Source organism: Marmota flaviventris, chromosome 2 (genome assembly GCF_047511675.1).
Source record: "Marmota flaviventris isolate mMarFla1 chromosome 2, mMarFla1.hap1, whole genome shotgun sequence".
Taxonomy (NCBI): Eukaryota; Metazoa; Chordata; class Mammalia; order Rodentia; family Sciuridae; genus Marmota; species Marmota flaviventris.
The window spans coordinates 169281903-169304065 of record NC_092499.1 but is presented as its reverse complement, the minus strand read 5'-3'; the positions used below and the strand labels follow the sequence as shown (position 1 = coordinate 169304065).

The 22163-nt window shown below is 38.0% G+C and overlaps 1 protein-coding gene across 12 annotated transcripts in view; it reads left to right on the top strand.

Moving 5' to 3' along the window:
* Positions 1 to 326: 326 nt before the first annotated feature.
* The window catches only part of Plcb4 (phospholipase C beta 4), a 394666-nt gene continuing 372829 nt past the window's right edge, over positions 327 to 22163 (top strand). For 5 of the 12 annotated variants that reach the window (XM_071608743.1, XM_071608744.1, XM_071608748.1 and 2 more), the window contains exon 1: positions 328 to 679. The gene's annotated coding sequence lies outside the window, so the exon portion shown is untranslated. Of the gene's footprint in view, positions 680 to 785; positions 944 to 5118; positions 5189 to 22163 lie in introns of those variants that run through there. The other 7 variants (XM_071608747.1, XM_071608741.1, XM_071608740.1 and 4 more) reach the window with 4 other exon arrangements.

Here is a 22163-nt window from a genome sequence, read left to right as displayed (position 1 = left end):
AAACAAATAAGCACTGTCCCCATCTTGGCCCACGGCTCTGGGGCACCAGTTTTCACCAGTACTGTCACCCTCGGCTTTTAGCTTCCACCCCGGCCCCACGGCCCACTGCCCAGTTAAGTATCCCATCCGAGAAGGGTAATCCCCACTCTCGGTTCTGCGCCCGGCGACACACAGTGCGCAAACGGACCCCCAGGCACCCGGCACGTGCAGAGGGGAGCTGCTGGGGAGACCCCCGAGAAACGCCCAGAGGGGCGGCCTCGTCGGACGCCCCACCCACCTTCTTCCAGTACCACCTTCCACCCACTTTGGCTGCCGACCCCGGCCCTCAAGGCTGCGCCCCGGGCCCGCTCGGCGCCCCCTCCCCGCCTCGCGGGCTCGCGGCAGCCAGGCGGCCAGCCCGGCCCCTGCCCACCCCCAGCCCAGCCCGGGCGCGCCGCACTGGGCATGCTCCGTAGCCTGGGCAGGTTGGGGCTGCGAGGCGACAGCTCGGGCTCCGGAGCCGGGAGGCGAAAACCGGGAGGGAGACTCGGGGGTTGGGGAGGAAGGAATCGCGGGCCATTGAGGGGCGGCGGGGCCCGGGGCCGGCGACTCGCAGAGCCCGGCGGACGGCGCAGCGGGCGGGCGCTGCCCCGTGGGCTCGCCCGGGAGGGACAACCGAGACCCCCCGCCCTCCGCCGAGGTAAGGACCGGGAGGCGGGGAGGCGGGGAGGCCAGGGAGGTGGGGGGGCGGAGGCAGCGGGAGGGCGGGACTGAGGCGCCCGGGAGGGGGCTTGGCGGCAGCTCTTTATGGCGGGGAGGGGGTTGGTGGCACCGGGAGCAGTAAGTGAGCTGCACCGCAAACAAGATCTCACACACACGCGCGCACACACACGCGCGCACACACTGAGTCTCCAGGCGGCGGCTGTGGCCGCATCCCCAGCAGCAGTTCCAGGCAAAGTGACAGGTAGGAGAAGGCATTTCGGGTCCCGCCCGAGGATGCTCCCGCCCGCCCCAGCCCGCGGGGCTTGTTTGCTTTCTGCGGGTGCGTCCCGGACGCGCGCGCGCGCACCCAGATGCCCTGCTGGGTACCCAGTGCAAGTGCGGGGTGCTAAGTGCCCTGAGCGCGCGGGAGGCAGGGGACCCCGCCACCAACCCCCTTCCCCTGAAGTCATCACCTACTGGGTTTCCTCAGACTCTCCAGACATTCGCCCGCTTTTGGGCTACAAATAGCTCGGCTCGACGTGTATATGATTATTTTGGTTGGAAATAGTTGGCACCGTGCAACGCATGTAAATGTGTATGCGTGTGGATCTTCTTAACCTCTTCTGGGGAAATGAGAGAAATGATTGACCGTTTGCACTTAAAACTGCACTGACAGGCTCAGCACTCCTTGGGGGCACTGTCTGGGCCTCCTAAAACCGTATCAAGGAAGGAGACAAAAGATTGCCTTAATTTCAGAATTTTAAAGTTGCTTTTTCTTTAACCAATTAGACCCTGCCTATATAGTACAATACTTCGCAGTGTAGACTTTGTAGACTGCCGAACTGAAGTATGAAGATAAGGAATCTCCAATTTCCAAATGTGTCTAAGTGTAACTTCATCTAGAATCATAAAACTACCATTGTTTTAGAAAGAAAGGCGAATCTCTGTTCCATTTCCATAAATATCCACGTATTTGAGAGAAAACTCTTAGCATTTCTCCCCTTAACTCCTGTAAAGATTCTAGCTGTTCTGAAGCATAGTGTTTGAGATTTAACTCGGGGTAAAGTATTCATGGTAGGTTGTCATGTTTTTGAAACCATAAATGCCATACATGCTGATCTATGAATTTAAGGTATGGCTGTTTGAAGATAGCAGTTTAACAATTTTGTTTGGCTTGTAATCATATCTCTAAACATAGGCAGTCATATAATGTACCAAAATTGAAACTGAATTTCCCTTTTAAAGAGAAATAAGGTTCATAAAATAAACATAACCAGGAAAATCAACTGGTGACTTTACCTGGGTCTTCTCCAAGGAGGTGAAGAAAATGTCCCAAGAACTGTGCTCTTCAGAATAGGAAAACTGTGTATATGTGTAAAATTTTAACTTTTATCTTTTTAGTGTTTTCAAGAAGGTTAGTTTAAAAAGGTGTGGTTGAGCTGAGAACTTAATATTTTGTATTCGTCACACTTCAGTGGCCTAACTTAGAGAATTATAATGTAAGATAAAAAATCTAGCTCAGCAGGAGTGTGTGGTGTAATCCCTGACTGTGTTATGTAATCTAGAATGCTGTTTTTTTCATAGAACAAATCTTGCATATTTTTCAGCTGGTGTATTGATCTATTATGTCATCTTCCTTTTGAACTACAGAAGTTTAATAAATGAGTCCTGTCTTTGGAGAACACCTGTTTTTAGAAAAAAAAAATCACATTTAAATGGTGTAGCATTTTTATGAACCCGGGAATCTTGCTGCTAGAATTAGTAACCTTCGAATGTAACATAGCATAGCTAAGGATACCATGTATTAGATAACTGATTACACTTCCCTCCAACTATATTATTACTCAGCCATCAGAACTTAGTTTTGATTTAGCTTTGATGATACCACCAGCTCTGAATTAATCCCTGTGGAAATGCTGTTCTACAAGTAACTGTCAAAACAGGATTTCAAAGATTTCCATTTGATCACTGGGTGCACATTTACATCTGTTGGAATAATTCTACCTTTATTTTACAAATGCACACCCACGCAGTCGAGCTTTGTTCTAAAATACTCTTTTGGAAGTTTTATATTTGTGTGCCTGAAAAATGTGAGTGATGTTAAACTCCTTACATGCCCTGGAATCCTGAGGCAGTGTTTTTGCCTCATGAGATAGTGAAATCGAGACTTTAAAAAAGTATTACCAAAAAGCTTTTGCAGAAATGGATTTTTAAAATCTGAAATATCTCCTCCCCAGCAGAGACCAGTTGGTGCCTGAATCACTGCAGTTTTGTCTTTTTCAAGAATATATCTAGCTGCCTTTAGATTAATATATATTGCTGATTTTGGCAACATGGGCCAGTTATACTTGGCAATCCCAATGAGAGGGGTATTTTCCTAGGATAGTCCTAAATTCTTTTTAAGTTTGATTTATTAAGAATTGAAATGATGACTGAGTGCTTGCCTTGTGTTCATCCCTACCCCATCCTCTAAGTGAAATTGAGGTGAAATTGAACTTCCAGGGACTGTGCTGTTTTCCTGGAACCCCTCACATTGACATGCTAATTTGTGAAAGGCTTTGAAATAGGAAAGGTAGCTTCTGGGTTCAGTGTCTGTATTCCCAGTTTTTCTGATGTAACTGGCAAACTCAGATTAATTAGAATTAATGAACAATTTTTGCAGATTAGTTTTTAAAACGTTAGTAATTAGCTACCACATTTGGTTTCTTTTTTGTTTTAGAATCATATTTTGAGAATAAATTTTATTTTTATTTTTTGGATCTGTGCACTTAGGTAATATAGTCCTGGAAAGGAAAGCACGTGTATTTCTTATGTTTTCCACAAATGTCTTTAGTAGCAAACTCAAATATTTTTGGGTGAGTATAAATATTCTTTGAAGTTTATAGTTATTTTCAAGCAGTTTGAGCCTAAATGTCATTTGTGACCACCTCTAGAGTAAGGGTGAAACAGTATGTTTACCAACACTGATGACCCAGGATTTTAATGAATGATGACAATGGGTCCCCTGTAAAATTAAGAACTTTTGTGTTTGATGTGCAGAATCAGGTCAAGGACTAATGGAGATGCTTTAATGATCACAGTTGGTAATTTTGTGTCCAGATTGAAGTTCCCCAAATTGAGACTTTTCAGTTTATATTAGTGTTTGTCAAAAACCCACCTTTTTTTTCTGAGAGGTAAATGTTGCTTCTAACGCTGATGGGCAGTTGCAGTGGCTCTCTGTTGGGGTTCAAATGTCAAATAGATTTGGGTTAATTCTCAGCACTGACTATTCCACATTTTCCTATTTCCCTGTCATACTCAGGAAATAGAACAATCTTACTTCTTTCTTTTCCTTAGTATTTGTTTTCTGTTTAATAGTTTTCTTTTGATAAACCTCACTGTTTAAAGTAGAATTACTTCCTCAAGTTAGAATACTATTTACCTTGTTATGCCTTAGAATGAAATAAAGGTTTTGCATGTTCAGGGGTTGTGATTCTTTCGCCCCACCAAATATAACAATGGATTCACTTTACTTGCAGTGAAGGTAGAACCCGGTAATGATGCATTACTGAACAGATGGAAACGAGATGTTTGCATTGTCCTTGCTAGAATTAAGCCGCTTAAAAAAAAAAAATATATCATCCCAGAATGACTTTTATTTGAAAGACCAATTTTATGTGATTGCAAAACCATCTCCAAACCATAGTTTCTAAAAATCTGGTTGGACGTTTCTTTGGATGCTTCTCCTCTGCGAAATTATAGCCCAAGTTCCTAGAGCAGGTGAAAGTAAGAATGGCCTGCCTTTCAGATCACAGTGAGGAGATCATTATGTTCTGCAGAATAAATGACCAGCTGAGTTTTCTATTTTCCCTGTATGAACTCTATCAACTTTCTTTTCCTTTTTCTTTATGGAATCAAAAAAAATTGAAAGGGCCATAAAGCAGAAGGTTTTTCTTAGAAGACCTCTCTCCTCTACTTCATATAAACTTTCAATGAGACTGTCACACACCATGTGACCACAAGATAGTGTTGTTATCTTCTCCCCTTGACTGGGAGTCTCTTTCACAGCTGTTTTCCCATGATCCTTTGGAAAATTCCACCTCCAGCTACTGAAACACCCCTGGGTCAGGCAAATCCTTGCTTTAAGACACATTGCCCTTCTGAAGCACTCTTTTCCTCCCGAACAATTAAAGGATGTTTTTGGCTCCTTGACATGAATGAATCTAAGTAGCCATTTCCTGAGAAACAGGAAGAAAAAAAGGTAACTTGAGGTAATTAATTATAAGCAGCCCATTCAGAGAGGAGCGATCACAGACCCATCTTATATTTGATATCTTTTATTTCCTTGAATAGGAGGAATTCCTCACTTCAGATCTACCCATCCCATCAAGTTCTGAGGATGTAACTTGGTGGGTCTATCAATGTAGCTGGCAAATCTGTGTTTGTCTTTACTTTCAGGTGACACTTAGGAGAGCCATTGCTAGACCTTGGCATTTAAGGAGTTGAATAGAATCACCTATATTACTATGTGAGTCCGTTTTAATATGTATTATTCTGATAAGTATATTTCAATATGATTAGTCTCTGCTGTACTTTTTAAGTATTTAATCTTACTCATTTAAAATATGATGCTAAAAAAAGCCTAAACAATTCACTAGGTTATAAAGGGGTCCATGACCCACACAAGGTGAAGAACATCTGCTCTAGAAATGCTCACTCTAAGAAGCAGCTGGTGGATGGATGCAGTGGGGATTGCAGTGTGAGTTTGCTTTCAGCAATGTAAAGTTGCTGAGACCTTCAGGCACTGGAATCAAGTTGACTGAGATCAAATCCTTACAATGTCCTGTACTAGCTATGTGGCCCCAATCATCCATCTACTCTGAGCTTCAGTTGTCCTATATGTAAAAGCAGGAGAATAATCCTATAGGGTTCTTCACAGTACTGTGTCATGAATGATTTGGGTAACGTGTGACTGACACTCTACAATTGCTAATGCCCTTCTGCTATCAGTGCTGGTAGTGTTATAGTTGGTCTTTCTTACTTGCCTCCATAAAGGCAAATAGTATTGATTTATCCATACAGATCAGTCAGTGGAAATTTCTTTAAAACTTAGAAGGAATAATTGCATGGCCACCTTGCAAATACATAATGTTCTTATCCCCCAACCGGACCACCATGAAGTGCCAGATCTTCCTTTGGACATGCCTGACTCTGTGACTACATTTGAATAGAGGGATATAGCATTAACTCAATTCTAAGAGCTTCACATCTTTGTGACTGTGGGATTTTGTAATGCAACTCAGTGAGCCAGATGCTATCCCCAGGGCATCTGTGTCTCTCAGCTAGGCTTTTAAAAAAGACCATATTAAGCCATTTAGTTCTGGAAGAAGAGAAACATTCACTAGAAGAATTTGGGGATCACTGAAGTTTAGGGGAGTTGTCATGACTCCTGTTTTCCCACGGGACTTGAGTGGGAGCACTCAAATTCACTACTTTGCATAGTAATAACATCAGTGAAACAAAATAGTAGAACATTTGTTGAACACTTAAAAAATATGCTACTATGTTTAATCCTTCTAACAGCTTTTTAGGTGAGTATTGAAGAATGTGCATTTGGGGAAACTGAGGCTTGCAGAGGTGAAGTTCATCATCCTGGGGAGTTAGAGATGGGATTGAATCCCAGGTAGGTGGACTCTAGAACTCCCAGCTTTCAGCCACTGTATTGTGTTACCTGCCAACAAGGGTGGTACAGGCTGCAGAAAGGTACAATAGAAAGTTTTGTGACAATTATTGCAAGTGACTGTGCTGAGATGTGACAGATAAGCTTCTGGCAGCCCTGCTGCCAAGATGGAATTGACATAGAAATTTGAGGGCAATCCTCTTCTCATCCCAGGCGCTTGTTTCTGCACTTGCCTGGGCCAGATATCTGAGGAAGGGAGGTTACTAAATACTAGTCTCGGGGAGCCAAAAAAAAAAAAAAATATATATATATATAGTATCCTCTTTTCTGGAGGAGTTTCTTATGGTTTCAGTGAGACCACTGTGGACTGGTGCCTTTAAGGGCCAGGCAAGTATCATCCCCAAGGGCACCTGACCAGGTAAGATGTCAGAGACCTCAGGGAGGCATGGGGCTTGTGTCCATTCAAGCCCTTCCTAGGGAGCAGCTGTTGACCAGATCTGCCAGATTTCTACCAGGTGGGCCCATCCAGTGCATATGCGTTTTCAAGAGAAGCATGAAATGCAGATTTATTTGGAGTGTGAAATCTCATTTTAAAATGTTTGGAAATAATTAAAATAGAAACAAACCTGTCAACCCAGGGTGTGGCCAAACCACGCATATTTCTGGAATGAATTCTTCCCAGTTGTGCCTTTTGTCAAAATTTGAGCCTTTTGTCAAATCTAAGTGCTTGGAAAATGTCAGTGGCTTTGTTTTGCCCCTCCTCCCCTTTTTGGTAAATTTTCTGTTAAATTTCTTACAAAGGTTGTTATAGTCATTTATTTTGAGTATACCTAGAGTTCAGATTCTGAATTTCTGCCTAATTTTCTCTTCCCCATTTTTCTACAATGTGAGCAAATACACAAAGTCAAGATGCAGGATGTGGTTTTCTCTTGTATTTCAAGAATGCCTAAGTGTAGAGAAATGGGTGACTTCATTTCTGGGGACACAGAGGTTCTCTTCCACGTGTCACAGATTTGAACTCTAAACCAGTCACAGGTTGTCTCTCCTGCCATTTGGTTGTTGCTATATTTGTCACTTAACATATAGAAAGTAGATCCGTTTCTGCAGGTTAGTATTTCAAGGTGCAGTTCTCAGAGCCCTTGTTTTCTTTTTTGCTCTTAAACGGGAAGTCATGCTGGATGAAATCAATGTACAGTCCTCTTGAGATGGGTTTCTCTCTTATCTACTGATGTACAATGATGGACAATCACACAGTCCTCTCTGGAATGTCTTTCAAGTTTTTGTTTTAAGTGGTTTAAAAAATGATATAAGCGATACACTAATATGTTCTAGTTGAAATGGCAATGCAGAAGCAAAATGTAATCTTTCCCATCTACAGCCATCCCCAGATATAACAACAATAGTTTAGAATGTCTCTTTTCCTTGGTTTTCTATGCATTTACACATGTAAGTAAATATACCTGTCCTTTTTTAATTAGACAAGCTGTATCATATTATATAAGTTGTTCTGAGACTTACTTTTATCCACTTAACTGCATATCATGGAGATATTAACATACTGGTATAATAGTTATCTCATTCTTTCTAACATTGCATAAAATATGGGAATATGTATATACCATTCTTATTTAACCATTTTAAAATTTTCAGTATTGCACACTGAAAGATTGAAGATCTTTTTCATAGGTGTTCATGCACACATGTGTAAATTTCTTGTAATTAAATTCCAAGAAATAAACCATTTTGTCAAAAGGGTATGCACATTTTAAATTTTGAGAAAGCAACTGCCAAATTGCCTTTTTAAAAGGTCCCCGTGAAATTTCTGTCTCCTAGTACCTCAAATTATGCAGCTGAACATCTCTAACCGAAGTATGCTCCACATTGTTACATCAATTTACTAATTCAGTTAGACTTCAGTTATATACAGTATACCAGGAAATGACTTTAGAAATAGACCATGTTCTTAAAATTCCTTGACAATACAATACTTAATCTAAAAGAATTTACCAGTTAAGGGACTAATATAAAAGTATAATAAAGAGATATATTGTAGAATCTGAGAGTTGAAAGTCTGTTTTCTGATCAGCTTGGGTAGCTGTGAAACTCTATACTTCTCTTAGTAGGGACATGTCTTTAATACTCTTGAATATGTAGCCATAGAAGTGCAGTCCTTCGCAGCCAACACAGAACAGAGGTTGATATTGAGCTGGCCAATTACGTTAATTTCATTGCTAAAAGTCCTGTCTAGTTGTGTTTGTAGCTCTAGATTTCCTAATAAAATCAGGTTTCAGTATCCATGCAATTTGTGGGTTCGGACAACTGAAGACTGAAAGTGTTCAAGTATAAAAGTGTTTTTACTGAACATATGTATACTTTTTTTCTTCTTATAAATTCTTCCCTAAACAATGCAGTATAACAACTATTTACATTGCATTTGCATTATGTTGGTTATTATAATTAATCTGGAAATGATTTAAACTATGCAGGAAGATGTGCATAGGTTACATAAAATACTACACTACTTTATCTAAATGAGTTGGGTATTTGTGGATTTTGATATCTGTTGGGGGTCTTGGAACCAAACCCCCGTGGATGCTGAGGAACAACTGTGTTTAATTATTGAAGAATCCCTTTTTATAGTTTCCTTAGAGAATTAGAAGATTAGAGATAATGCTATCTTATTGCGTTTCCTTTAATAGATACCTGAAATTAATTTTCATGATTTTTAGAAATGATTCATAGACAAAGGAATATGCAAATTTAAAGCTATCCTGTATTTTCATTTAGAGAGATATTTGGAAAAATGCAGAAAATCTAGGTCACCAATTTTGAATTTTTTCCAGAAGTGACAACTTTAATAACCACAATTCTTATCAATAATATAAAGTTAGTTATTGGCTACTTTTCAGAATTTTATGACATCAACTACAAGAATTTGATTCACCTGAAAGTATCACAATAGCAGGAATAATAAGTCTTGATGTGGATAAATGGCAGAAAAACCAAATCTTGTTTCTGTTTTCCAAAGACGGATTTTGTTCTTTCATCTGTTTTTCCAGATATCCATTTTTAAGACAAATTCTGGTTAGTTTGGCAATGACATTCAGATTCTGGTTGTGTGCCTTCTGCATGTTTATTTTTACAGCACACTGTGAATTGTAGAAATATGGTAGGATTCAGTCACATTTCCTTGGCATTGAAACTTTGCATAGTCAAGAAAGTCTGTGATAAATTTTGCTCATGAAAATGTTAAAGTGTTTCACAGTTTACAGACAATTGCTTTGATAATGTCTGTGAAAGCCCAAAGGAGGGCACCACCTGGTCACTCTTTAAACCTGTGTCCTTCAGGGCCCTGCTAAGGAATAATGGCACATATAAACCAAGTCCATAAAGGACTGCTTAAAAAAGAGACTCTTAAGAAGGTGTGGGCAGGTGTAGGGTCACAATCAGGACGAATACTAAAGAAGGATCTGGCAATGATAAGCAGCTATTACTTCTCCAAGGGAAGGGGCAAGAAGGACCATTGACAAGAGCTGTGTCCTTTTTTCGGGGGTCATAGTTAATCTGTAGATCCTTTCAGGGAGAGAGCAGGGGAATATGTATATCTATGTCACTTTCCTCCTGACTACCAAACTCTGGTAGGTACTTTCTACTAGTTGAACTCAAAGAAGCCTGAAGGGTGAGTGTGGAAGAGATTGACCAATGGATCTGCGGGGGGGGTGGGGGGGGGTGGGGGACAGATGGCAGACCCCACTCACTTGCCCTTCCAGAATAGAGGTGTGCATGGGTGAGAGTTCAGACCAGGATGGATAGCTTGTAGTCTGGTTTTGAGGACAAAAGAAAATAAAACTGCAGTTACAATGATTAAATTGAAAAAAGAAAACTGGGCATGTTCCACAGTGCCACATGGCTGGTATAAGTAGGATTTGCAGTTGGCCTTATAAGTGACATTCTTGGGAATTGCATAGGATGGGAAACTTTTTGTATTTATTTGATGAAATGGAAAAATGTAGGCTTAGAGATAGAAGAGATTCATAAAGTCTGTCAACATGGAGTTGGATACCTAAGATATAATTCCTTTGCTTTTAATATTTTATGAAAATATTTTATCTGAAATGTCAGGTACCTAGGGAAAGAGACTAGGAGGAAATTAAGGTTATTAACAGTAATTTTCCTTCAAAGAAGTCAATTTAACTAAATCATTAGCATCACTGAGTTGAAATGAACCAGCTGTATTTTCCATTTGTTTGGCAGGTCAGTAAGACTCTGACTTGGTCTTATCTATTCTCTCGTTTTCTTGGTCCTGTTGTTGGAGAAGGTGAAGGCTGTTCTGTTTGGGATACGTGCTTGTTAAGCAGTGACACTTGATTAGAATCATAAAATTATGCTGGAAAGAGTTCATCTTTTCTTACATCCAAATTTTATGGTGTAAGAAACTAAAGCACTATTAGCAGCTGCTGCTATGCAAGTTCCAGAGTTGGCGACTCTGGGGATGTCACATCACTATTCTAACCTGAAGGAATTGCATCAGATTAATTCATTCTTGCTGTTATTATTGTAGATCTCCAAAGTCCCTAATTCCTAAAAGAGCTTTCTTGCCCTTGCATGCAAAGTTATTTTCATATATTAGGGCAGAGCTTCATGAGAGCTTCTTCCACTATTCAGCCCTTGAAATGGTGTTCCCTGTAAACATCTACATAGCTCTTGATTCTGCTCATTCTAGACTTTTTCTATGAGAAAACTCATTCATTTCCACCTATTTGAGGGAGACTCCTCCATCTCTGACCTCTTTTCTGAGCTTCAGATAATATTCCTTAGTCTGCTACAGATTTTGACCCTGAAATCTTATGGGTGCTCCAATTCAGGGTGGCTAAAACAGGAATCCTTGACTTCACTACCCGTGTATGTCCAGGGATCCTAATCTTTGTAAAACAAGTCACCCATCTGTGGAGTCTACCCCATTACAATGTCTCATTTCTGTCTGCTCTTCTCTATTCCTGTTGCTACTGCCTGTTCATATCATTATTTGATGCCTTGATTGTTCTGTGAATGGTTCAGTCTGCCTCCCTGTCTCTCCGTCATTCATTCCATCATGTATTCCATTGGTTATTAAATGAACATCAGGAACTCTTAACAATGGTGGAGTTGGAGCTCTTTTCCTTGGGTTAACAGTTTCCTGGAGGAAACTGACATGTAAATAGCAACTTTACAAGTTGACATCTTTGCCTCTTGACTCCATTCCCCACAGTCAGCTAAAGTAATTTGTGCAAAATCAATCTTATAGCATTACCTCTGAAATATTCAACAGCACCTTATGGCTTTTAGAAAGAATTTGTTTCCCTAATTTGCCAAATGCAAATCCATGGCCTGAACCTTACAATGATTGGAAGTCTCAACTCCTTTATTAGCATTGCCTGTACTAAGCTTTATTAAAATTCAAGAACAACAAGGCTATGGCCACTGTTTCTTTGCTGACTTTGTACTCAATCCCATTCTTTAACTGAATCCTGTAGGCCTTTAAGAGCCTGCACAATTGCCATCTTCTCTGCAGAGCAGTCCTTGGTCAGCCACAATCCTGGTGCATGCCCCACTTTGTTCTTCTTGTTGAATGAACTGCAAGTCCTAGCTACAACAGGACCCTCTTGGGGAGTGGGAATATCTGGTGCATATTAGAGACCAAGTTAATGTCTCTTAGATGAATGAAAAAGTAAATGCTGTTATTGCTTATTCTGCAGGATGGGTAAATTAGAAAAGCAATGAGTGAGTAAGCAACAGAGATGTCATATTTAATAAAATGAAGCCATCTATAGACTCATTACAGAGGCAAAAATTTTCCGTGATTATTTATACTGGTGGCTGAAAAAGTGGCAGAACGATCAATTTGGAGAGGTGATCAGTCATTTGAAAACTCTATATTCCTTATTTCTGCTAACAGAAATCTCGATGTAGTAATATATTAATATACTACATCCAGAGAAGACATTTCCCTGAAGATAGTTTATCATTTATTCCTGTGGGCACATATTCACATTGTTTTTTTTTTCTATTTTGTAAGTTCAATTTTAATCAAGTTATGCTTATTTTTCTTACAGTGTGTAATAGCTTTGACTCAGAAAAATTTCTTTACTTCAAACTTGGCTGGATATTTAGGGGAGAAAAGAGTTTGTTTAGTCAGATTATTTTATTAAGTGGGACTCTTGATAATCTAAAATGCTTTGTGTTTATTTTTCTGGTAGCATTTTATTTTCAAAATGACCTGCAAACATACCAGTGCCAAATAGAGAAAACTATTAATGAATTGAGGGAGACTTTTTGCTGAATATTGGTTTTGAAAGAGCATCTTTCATAGTTTCAGAATGAGAAGGGAGCTTTTTATTTCTAATGGTTTGAATCTTGTGCAAAATGTGGCTTTAACAGTCGATCTCAGGCCCCCCTCCCCAGGCCTGCAGTGTCAATAATGTTTAAGAGGTTCCTTCATTACAAAGTGGAATTTTTTTTTTTTGTTTACTAAATTTATTTTAGCTTTTGTGTTTAAAAAATGCTGGCTGAGTATATTAATTATTAAATATATCATTGTTCAAGTTTCAATGGAGACAGCATTTAGGAGGATTCTAGTTTGGTTACTGCAGCTGCTCTGAAAATACTTCACAATAACATTTAGAAACACAGAGAATATTTCTTTTTTTATTTAGAGCCTTTTTAGACCTGTGAGGCCCTCTGAGAATCATAAGCCTGGCCTCATTCTGTCCATTTTTCATTCTCTTTGAAAGAATTTCAAAGTCACCGGTTAAAGTTCTTTTCCATCTGTCAGAAGTAACATACAGGGGATTTTTCATGCAGATACCAAAGAAAAAGGAAGAAATTCAAATGCTCAGATGATTTGAGTACTAATATCTATCCTCAAAGTTAGGACTCTGAGTGCCAGACTCTTCTGAACTGTTCAGTTGCATATTAATTTTTATTTTCTAAGTATGAATTTTATAAACATTGCAGACCACCAGGTCTTCCACAAAGATTGATAATCAGGAGGAATCCATTCCTTGATTCAAAGCAGGAGATGTCTTTTGAAAACCTTCTGGAAATGTTCCACTTTTTACTGAACTGAGGTGCTCCCAGCTTTGTTGGAGAGGTGAGAGCATTCATTATCTGTAAGGCATGCCTCATTTCTCAACAGGGTTCCCGGACTAGAATATTTCCAGAGAAATTCCTGCCCAAGAGGTGAGAGCAGCATTTTTCACTGCAGAAGGGACAGGATGGTAGGTACGCAGGACCTCCTGAACCACTGTGTCCTGCCTTCACACAAGGTGTGAGACCTCAGAATGCAAGTTTCAGACACATACCAGCACAAGTGACAGCTGGAGACGGCAGATGTCCCAGCCCCACTGTGGAATGGGAGACATGAAAAGCCGTGCTATGAAGTAATGGAGGCAGGAAGTTTTCTGATACTTTTTGAATATCTTTAAGGTAAATGTGTGATATTTTAGAAGGTTGAGATTTTCCAGGACCCAGCCCACCATCCATTGAGCTTCAGGCTTAGACAGCAAATACAGCCCATTTTTATTTTCTTAGCAATTCTCCAGATTAGACATGATTATCATCATTTGATATTAAGAAAACTGGTGATTAAAGCATTTTTTTCAAGGTCACATGGTTTATCAGTGAGTGGGTACAGATAAAACAAGGTTGACCTGAATTTACTCAGCTTCTTCTATATGGCTGTATGCGTACAGATGGAAGGCCATATGAGGACACCATGAGAAGGTGGCAGTCTTTGAAGCCAAGGAGAGAGGTCAAAGTAGAAACCAAGTCTGCTACACCTTCATCTGAAACTTCTAGCCTCCAAATCTGTGATTAAAATAAATTTTTTGTTGTATAAGCCACCTACTCTGTGGTATTTTGTTATGGCAGCCACCAAAAACTCATACAGTGGGGCTTTTTTTTTTTTTTTTTAAACATGCATTTGAAAGCAGTTCCATTAAAACAGTAACCAAAACAAATATTTTATAGTAGAAAATAATATAAATGATTTATTAGTTCTACATTTTTTAATGAATTTATAAATGCCGTCCCCATCGCACTCATGGTCTTATGCTCTGTTTACCTATTTAATATTCAGTGTCTCACCCAGGCACCCACACACACCCACACACACTAATTCACACATACACTCTGGGCTCCCTTGGGCTAAGCATGCCTATTTCAGTTTCTTGATCAGTGTAGCATATTATTTAACACAAAGTATGCACTTTATATTTGCCTATTGAATAAATTATTTCAAGGAATGTACCTGGCAATTTAGGAAAGCAGAATAAGACCAATAATAAATCATAAGTAAGAACATGTATTTTTATCATTTTATAATATTTTATAATATTAATTTTGGTATTTGAACCTGCATTCCTAATTTTGAAAGGTGATCTTTGTCTCAAGTTGGCTTAGTTGACACAGTACTTGCTTTCATTGAACTTTCGTAAGAGTTAATTTGTTCATAAGCAGAGATTGCATAAATCATGTGTTTCTTTTATTTCTTTGATTTATTTTTTTTCTATGTGAGTTTCATGTTCTTTAAGGAGTCTTAGAATGGAAACATTTCATGTTACATGAAATTAAATCTTGTTCTATAATTATGAACTTGAATCCTTGCTTAATTTATAATTCGATAAACAATATGTACTTGTTGGATTTCTCAGCTATCTACATAGGTACTGGAATGGTTTTCTAAAACAAAATAACAATGGTTCTGGCTCATCTTTCTTAACATCTTAACATTAATTCAGGAAATATTTTCATTTGTTTTCAATTAGCTGGTGCTTTCCTGTTGTATTTTTTTTTTTTTTTTTTTGGTCTGGAGAATAAATTATCATAAGAGTTTTCATTAAAACACAATATAGTTTTGTTTAATTTGGTCCCTACTGGGGCAAACCCCAACAGCACAATCGATATGCTATGAGTGAGTTGTTCTATTTATTAATTTCTATATAAACTAATGATTTAGGAATATTTTGTGGACTTGAGGTTATAAAATAGGGAACAGACCTTCTAAATACTATATTCAGTATGTTCTTGAATATGAAGATGAGATACAAAGACATCTTAAATACAAATCATCACATTGATACACTTTAAATAAAAAAGGAATATTTTTTCTCTTTCATAACATTATGGTTTGAGTGGACTTTTTAAAATTTATGGTGCTATTTTGTTACCTAAATCATGCAGCTATTTGTGTAGGTATTATATGCTTTGTTTTAAACACTCTATCTAAAATCTGACGTTTCTACAACAAGGAATGAGGTAATAAGAAGTCTAGTTATTCTTTATGTATGTGAACAAAATTTCAGTGATTCATGTCAGGTGGTATGGTCATTTGAATTTTATTTGAATGAATTAATTATGAGCCTAGTGGCATTTTCAAATAGCCATAGTTTTTTTTTTTAAATCAGTTTTAAGATCAGGTTTGTACAGTAGCTAGCACACAGTAGGCTCTTAAATATGTCCTAAAATTAATATGTAAGATGAGGACACTGGCCACATGCTGTTCTTCTACTTCTCTTCCTTATTTCATGTTTTTTTATGTCCTATTTTGGATTTGTATGCATTCTGCTGTTTCTAAAATTGGTACCTAAGCAATGCATTTTTTAACATTAATTATCAAGTTTTGTCTTACTCTTAAATTTCTTATGGTTATGTAAGGCAGCATAAATGGGCATTATCTACCTTGCTAACACCTACTTTCCTGGGTTGAAAATATATTGATCTTGTCTTTAACCTTGACATTTAGGATAATTGACTAGATTCTGAAAAGATAAAGCCTGATGGGATTGTACGTGTTTATTGCTATAACAGTCTCAATTACATAATAAAAATACTCCAGAAACTTATTAAGATCCTTAAACATTTTATACAAGGACTGGCTTCAGATATCACAGACTTACCCTTGGGAAATAGTTCACTGGCTGAAGAGATTTACAACATGCTGAAAGTCGGGCAGATAGTCTTGAAGATGCAATTCTGGTTATTGTAACCACAAAACAGAGGAATGACTGTTTTTCCCTTTGAATAAAATAAAGTTGTGTTTAAACTTTTTTATTTTTTTTTTTGAGGGATGTTTTAAAATGTGCTTATTGCATGACTCAGTTTGGCATATAAGAAGAAATGGGAATTAAATTATCATTGAAATTCCCCTGCTGCCACATTGCCCACATGATATTTCCACCCTATGAAGAGTGAGGCAAAGCAATCAGGACAACAAAATTCCATCATCTGAAACTCATTTATCCTGGATGAAAAAAGTTGTATTTTATAAAGAAGAGCTCATTTAGGAAAAAAAAATACTCTTTTAAAGTTCTTCTCAAGTACAGCATCAGTGCATTGGGAAAGAAACCAGTATTTTTGAGGTGTCTTGTAAAGTTCTGAACTCCATCAGGCACTCTCTTTCATGAGAAAGTTTACCAAAATGGATACTGTTTTGAGGGGTCCTAGCTTTGCCACTGAAAAGCTGAGTGACCTCGGGCTACGTGTTGATTTCCTTCTCTCTCTCTCTTTTTTTTTTTAAAACATCTGTCCTGTGAGCTACATAGCAGTTTCCTCATTCTATAGATAAGGAAACTGAAGCTTATTTAAGTCATTCATTCAAGGCCACATAACTAGCATGCTGCAGAGCTTATGGGGAGTTGGCCTCATCCCCTCTTTCCCATTCCCATGGGTTTCTTCTCCAAGACTTTTCTTGCCTAGATCCTGAGTTCATGATTTTGACCAAACAAAATGGTCACTTTCATGTTTTATGAGCTCAGATAAGGACCTTTGGGATATAAAAAAAAGGCTGTGTATGGAGAATGGAGGGAAGTGACTTGTAGCTGGCCACTGGCTTAGCAAGTCCTGTCTCTGTACCTTAGTTTCCTTACCTCTTAAGTGAAGGACTTAGGCTTGTGAAACTCTTACAGATTTTCCTTTTTATCACTGTAAAGTGTGTTCTTTTGTCTCTGGTAATACTCTCAGCTGAAGTCTATTTTGTCTTATTAGTAATAGAGCCAATTCCACTTTCTCCGGCTTATTGTTCCTGTTGTATAACTTTCCCATTCTTCTGAAACCCTGTTAGTGTGCTTTTTAAATATGTGTCTCTGTGAAGAGAGCATATAGTTGAGTTTTGCTGTTTTTGTAAGATGCACTTTGCTGTTTTGTTTGTGATTAAATGGAGTGTTTAGCCCTCTTACATTTAAAGTCATTGGGTATTTCTGGAGTTGAAGTTTATTTAGGTGTGTTAAATTTGCACTTTGATTTTTAAAAATATCTTCTCACTTTTCTTTCAGACTTAATGAAAAATATCTTATACAGGTTGAATACTCAGCATAGCTGGTTTGTTGAGTGGGTTACACTTAGTAAAATACAAGTATGAATTAGCTTTATTCTTCTCCCTCCTATATTTTGGTTAATATTTTTTGACAGATCCCAAAGCTTTTGAGTCATTTTAATGTATTGCAACTACCTAATTTTCAAATATTAGAAAAACGTAGGGGTTTGTAGATCAAAGCATCCATTCTCCCATCCAGTTCATGGCTTCTTGCCTTCTCAGACTTTGGGCCTGCCCCCCAGCTTTGTACTGTCCTCTCTGTAGAAGGGTCTACCCACTGTTTTTGGCTCCTCCCAAGTTGACAGTGGGCACAAGCACTTAGCTGGTGCTCTTCCTTTATGGCTATTACTTACCCTCCCCCACACCCCCATGTACATCCTGATGGATCTTTGGAGGTCCCCCTCCCTCCCTCTCTCTCTTTCTTTCTTTCTTGTCCATTGGTATTATGACATTATTTGATGTGGGCAGTGCCATCCCTGAGTGACAGCTCTTGTCTGCTCATGGTACATCACTGCGTCCTTCATACCCCTGTTCAGGCAGCCCACTTTGGTGGAGACCTTACAGGACCACTCCTAGGATATTCACTTGGTCCACAGGAAAACTCACATCTTGGTCCACAGGAAAACTCACATCTTAGCACCATCAGACTTTGAAGCCCAGCCTGTTTCTATTTTCCCAGAGGCTACATTGTCTTATTCTGTTAATGCAGGTGGCATCAGCCAGACATGGGGGCTCCAAGCTCACAAATGTCTCACAGGCTCTGAATTTCTGCTCTGAGATGAACATTCAGCCATAAACGGACTGTCAGCCTCCCTCATTGCATGTAGTCCCCATTTATGAGGGTTGTCTTGAGTACTTGGCTTGCAATGTAGAGAGGGTAGGAAAGGGGACCATTGGATTTCTTTGAAGAGTCATCTTCTGCAGTGCATGTTCTTCTCTTACATAGATTCTGGGTGTGACTTCTGGATTGGTTTGGCCAAGGTTAGCAAGTCATGTGGGTATATGAAAGTAATGTTTTCATCCATTTATCTGGAGTATTGAGAATTTAGCTGAAAATCTGAAACAGTTGGGGAGAGTTCCTGTTCTACTTCTCTTTAAGAGAATTTAGAGATTGTTATCTCAAAGCAAGATGTACAGGTTTGTGTTAAATCTTCAGCTACACTTACAGTTTGTGAAGCGCCACAGTCTATAATCTTCTCCCTTCATAGTAAAAAGAATACTAGGTATCAAATCAATGCTTAATGAACAAACTGTGGTGATTTCTGGATATCAGTGTCTGGGGAAGGTAAGGATGACCAATAATAATAAAATAAATGAAGTTTATCATCTGCAGCATTCTTTACTAATTTGGTTAAATAACTGGTCACTGAAGTGGAAGAAAAATAATTCAAAACTATTGTTAGCTCAGGCAAACTAGTTAGTCAGGTTGGTCAAAGTAGATAAAACCTGAAACTGGATTGACAGGCATCTCTGCTGGAAATTTCTGAACAGTGCATATAATAAATAATTTATATATTTTGTATATTTTATGTGACTGTATATGAATATATATGGGGCTATAATTATGCATGTCTATATGCTTATATAATGAATATGTATATGTACTTCTATATATACACATATATACATAAATACAAATTTTTATAGTCCCAATATAGCTGTCAGAGAGATGACATATATAATAAAATATATATAACAAGTACAGTTTAATAGTTGGCAAAGGATAAGTAGCATAGGTAAAGGAAAATAGTTTGGATGCAAAGCAGACATTCTTACTCTTTGAAGCAGGCATAGATGAATGTAAAGTGTTATGTTTTAGCTCGTTAGTTAGCTTATTATTATTATAAAATAATCTCAAAACATTTAATATGATTTTGTGCCACAATCTGGTACTATATGATGACAATGTGATAGGGAGTCATTTTAAGTTTATAAATTTAATTTTTGCTAGAATTAATAGTTAATAATACGTTTAAAATATATTAACATGCATCATTGTGTTTTTTGTGAATAAAAAGGAGATTACATATTAGTAGTATCTAAGATTTTAGAAATAACTTTGGGGGCTTATAAAAGTATTATATAATCATTCTAAAAATATTGGAGAATAACTGAAAAACACAAACAAGGCAAAAGTACCCTTAATCTAATTGTAATAGATAATCGTCTGTGAGCCAGAATAAGAAACAGCAAATTGCTTTTCGTTTATTGATACATTTTTTTTCCATGAGTGGTAAAAAATGTTGGTGTTTTCATGGCGGAACTTCCTTTGATCTATATTTAATAAACTCACTTTTTTTCTTTTAGAAACTAATAAGACTTCCTTTAATGTCTAGACGTGCATGTAGGAAGCTGTACCAAGATTGTGTCCAATATAATCAAAAAAACTGCTAAATGTAACTCCTTAAACTTTATTTGTAGTCTAGATTTTTGTATAATTTTTTGAGCCTTAGTCAGTTGTTAAGAGTTAACTTCATGATGCACCTAAAGAAATAAGGGAAGTTATCTGGTGCGTAAGAAAGAGTTATTTTAACACTTAAACCTGTTTTTCATTCTATCCCTGGAATTGGTTGTGGCAGTTAATTTAACGTGAACCTCAATATTTCATTTTGTAAATGGGGCAGTATCTTTGTGATGGTGGGGTCAACTGCAAAGGGGACTGTAAATGCTTTTGGCCTATTTTTCAGGTTATCCTTTAAGCAAGGTAAGCATTCATAAAGAAGTCCTAATTTGCTAGTAAGCTTGGCGTTTTTAATCAGAGATTTTAAAAGATGACGTTAAATGCAGAGTTTCCTGTATTATCAGATATTGCCTTTATGAAAGTAACTGCCTTCTCTTTCTTTAGTTGTGAAGCCTGTCTTTTAAAATCATTGGCCTTTGGTGAAGATTAAACACGTTGAAAAATAATTTATAGAAGAAAATTCACGAGTGCTGTAGTGTTACTTAATTGAAAATAATGTGTGTATGTGTAACACACTTCAAGTTTTTATTTATTAAATGGTATTTGATAGCTATTGTGATAGAAATTATGATTTGCAAAATACTGTGGGTTTCTGCAGAATTGCTGGATAGTTTAACTTGAAATGGCAGAGTAAAGAAGCTCATTTTGGGCTAATACTTTCTCATCTATGCACGTACATCATAGACGGTGCACATATTGTGTGAAAATAATTACCAAATGTTTCGGGGGTGGTGAGTCTGCTTCTCTTCCCCGAGAATTGATGAAAGTTGTTAAATTAGGTTTCTCTGGAGTCATAACAGTTTATTTCACTAAGATGTTTACTGGATAAATATTTTCACTAAGGTTTTCATCAACTTCAGAGAGGTATTATTTATTCAATGAAAAGTGTTAGGAATCTATTGCAATATGTGTTCAATTTCTTTTCTTTCTCCAGGAGATTTCTGTCCTCCGCACTTTGGTTAAAATGAGTACTCATCTGGATAAAATAAATACATATTTTAAAGTGCTTCAATTGATTTGATGTATGCATAGAATTAGTGGATTTTATTTGTGATCCCACTCAGGGACTAGTGGCTCCAGTGTCTTGGTGCTACATGTTGTCTAAACATGACAGAATTGCAGTGTTTGTATGTACCATACATGGAGAAGAGGCTGTATTAGTCAGTTTTTCATCACTGTGACAAAATACATGAGATGAGGAATCTCCATACTGCTTTCTGGAGATTCCCTTGGAATGAAACACCATTTGACCCAGCTATCCCACTTCTCCTTCTGTACCCATAGAAATTAAAATCAGCATACTATGTTAACGCAGCCACATGTTTATAGCAGCTCAATTCACAATAGCTAAACTGTGGAAACAACCTAGATACCCTTCAATTGATGAATGGATAAAGAAACTATAGTATATATACAGAATGGACTATTACACAACATTAAAAGAGAATAAAATTATGGCATTTGCAGGTAAATGGATGGAGTTGGAGAATATCATGCTAAGTGAAGTAACCCAATCCAAAAAAACTAAAGGCCGAATGTTCTCTCTGATAAGTGAATGCTGATCCTTAATAGTGGGTGACATGGGAAAAATGGAGGAAATGTTGATGGGGCGAAGGGGAAGAAGGGTGCAGAGGGGAATGGGGGCAGGAAAGATGGTGGAATGAGATGGACATCATTACCCTAGGTACATGTATGACTGCACATATGGTGTGACGCTACATCATGTACAACCAGAGAAATTAAAAGATATGCTACAGTTGTGTACAATGAATCAAAATTCATTTGGCTGTCATATATACCTAATAAAAATAAATAAATTATTATTATTTTTACAAAAAGAAATACATTAAAAAAACAACAACACCTGAGATAATCAATAAAAAGTGGAAAGGTTTGTTTTGGCAGGTATTTTCATGTTCAGCCATGTTCATTTTGGACCTGTGGTGAGGCAGCATTTTATGGTGGGAGTTCAGGGCAAGGAACACTGTTCTTATAGCCAGAAGAGTGATAGA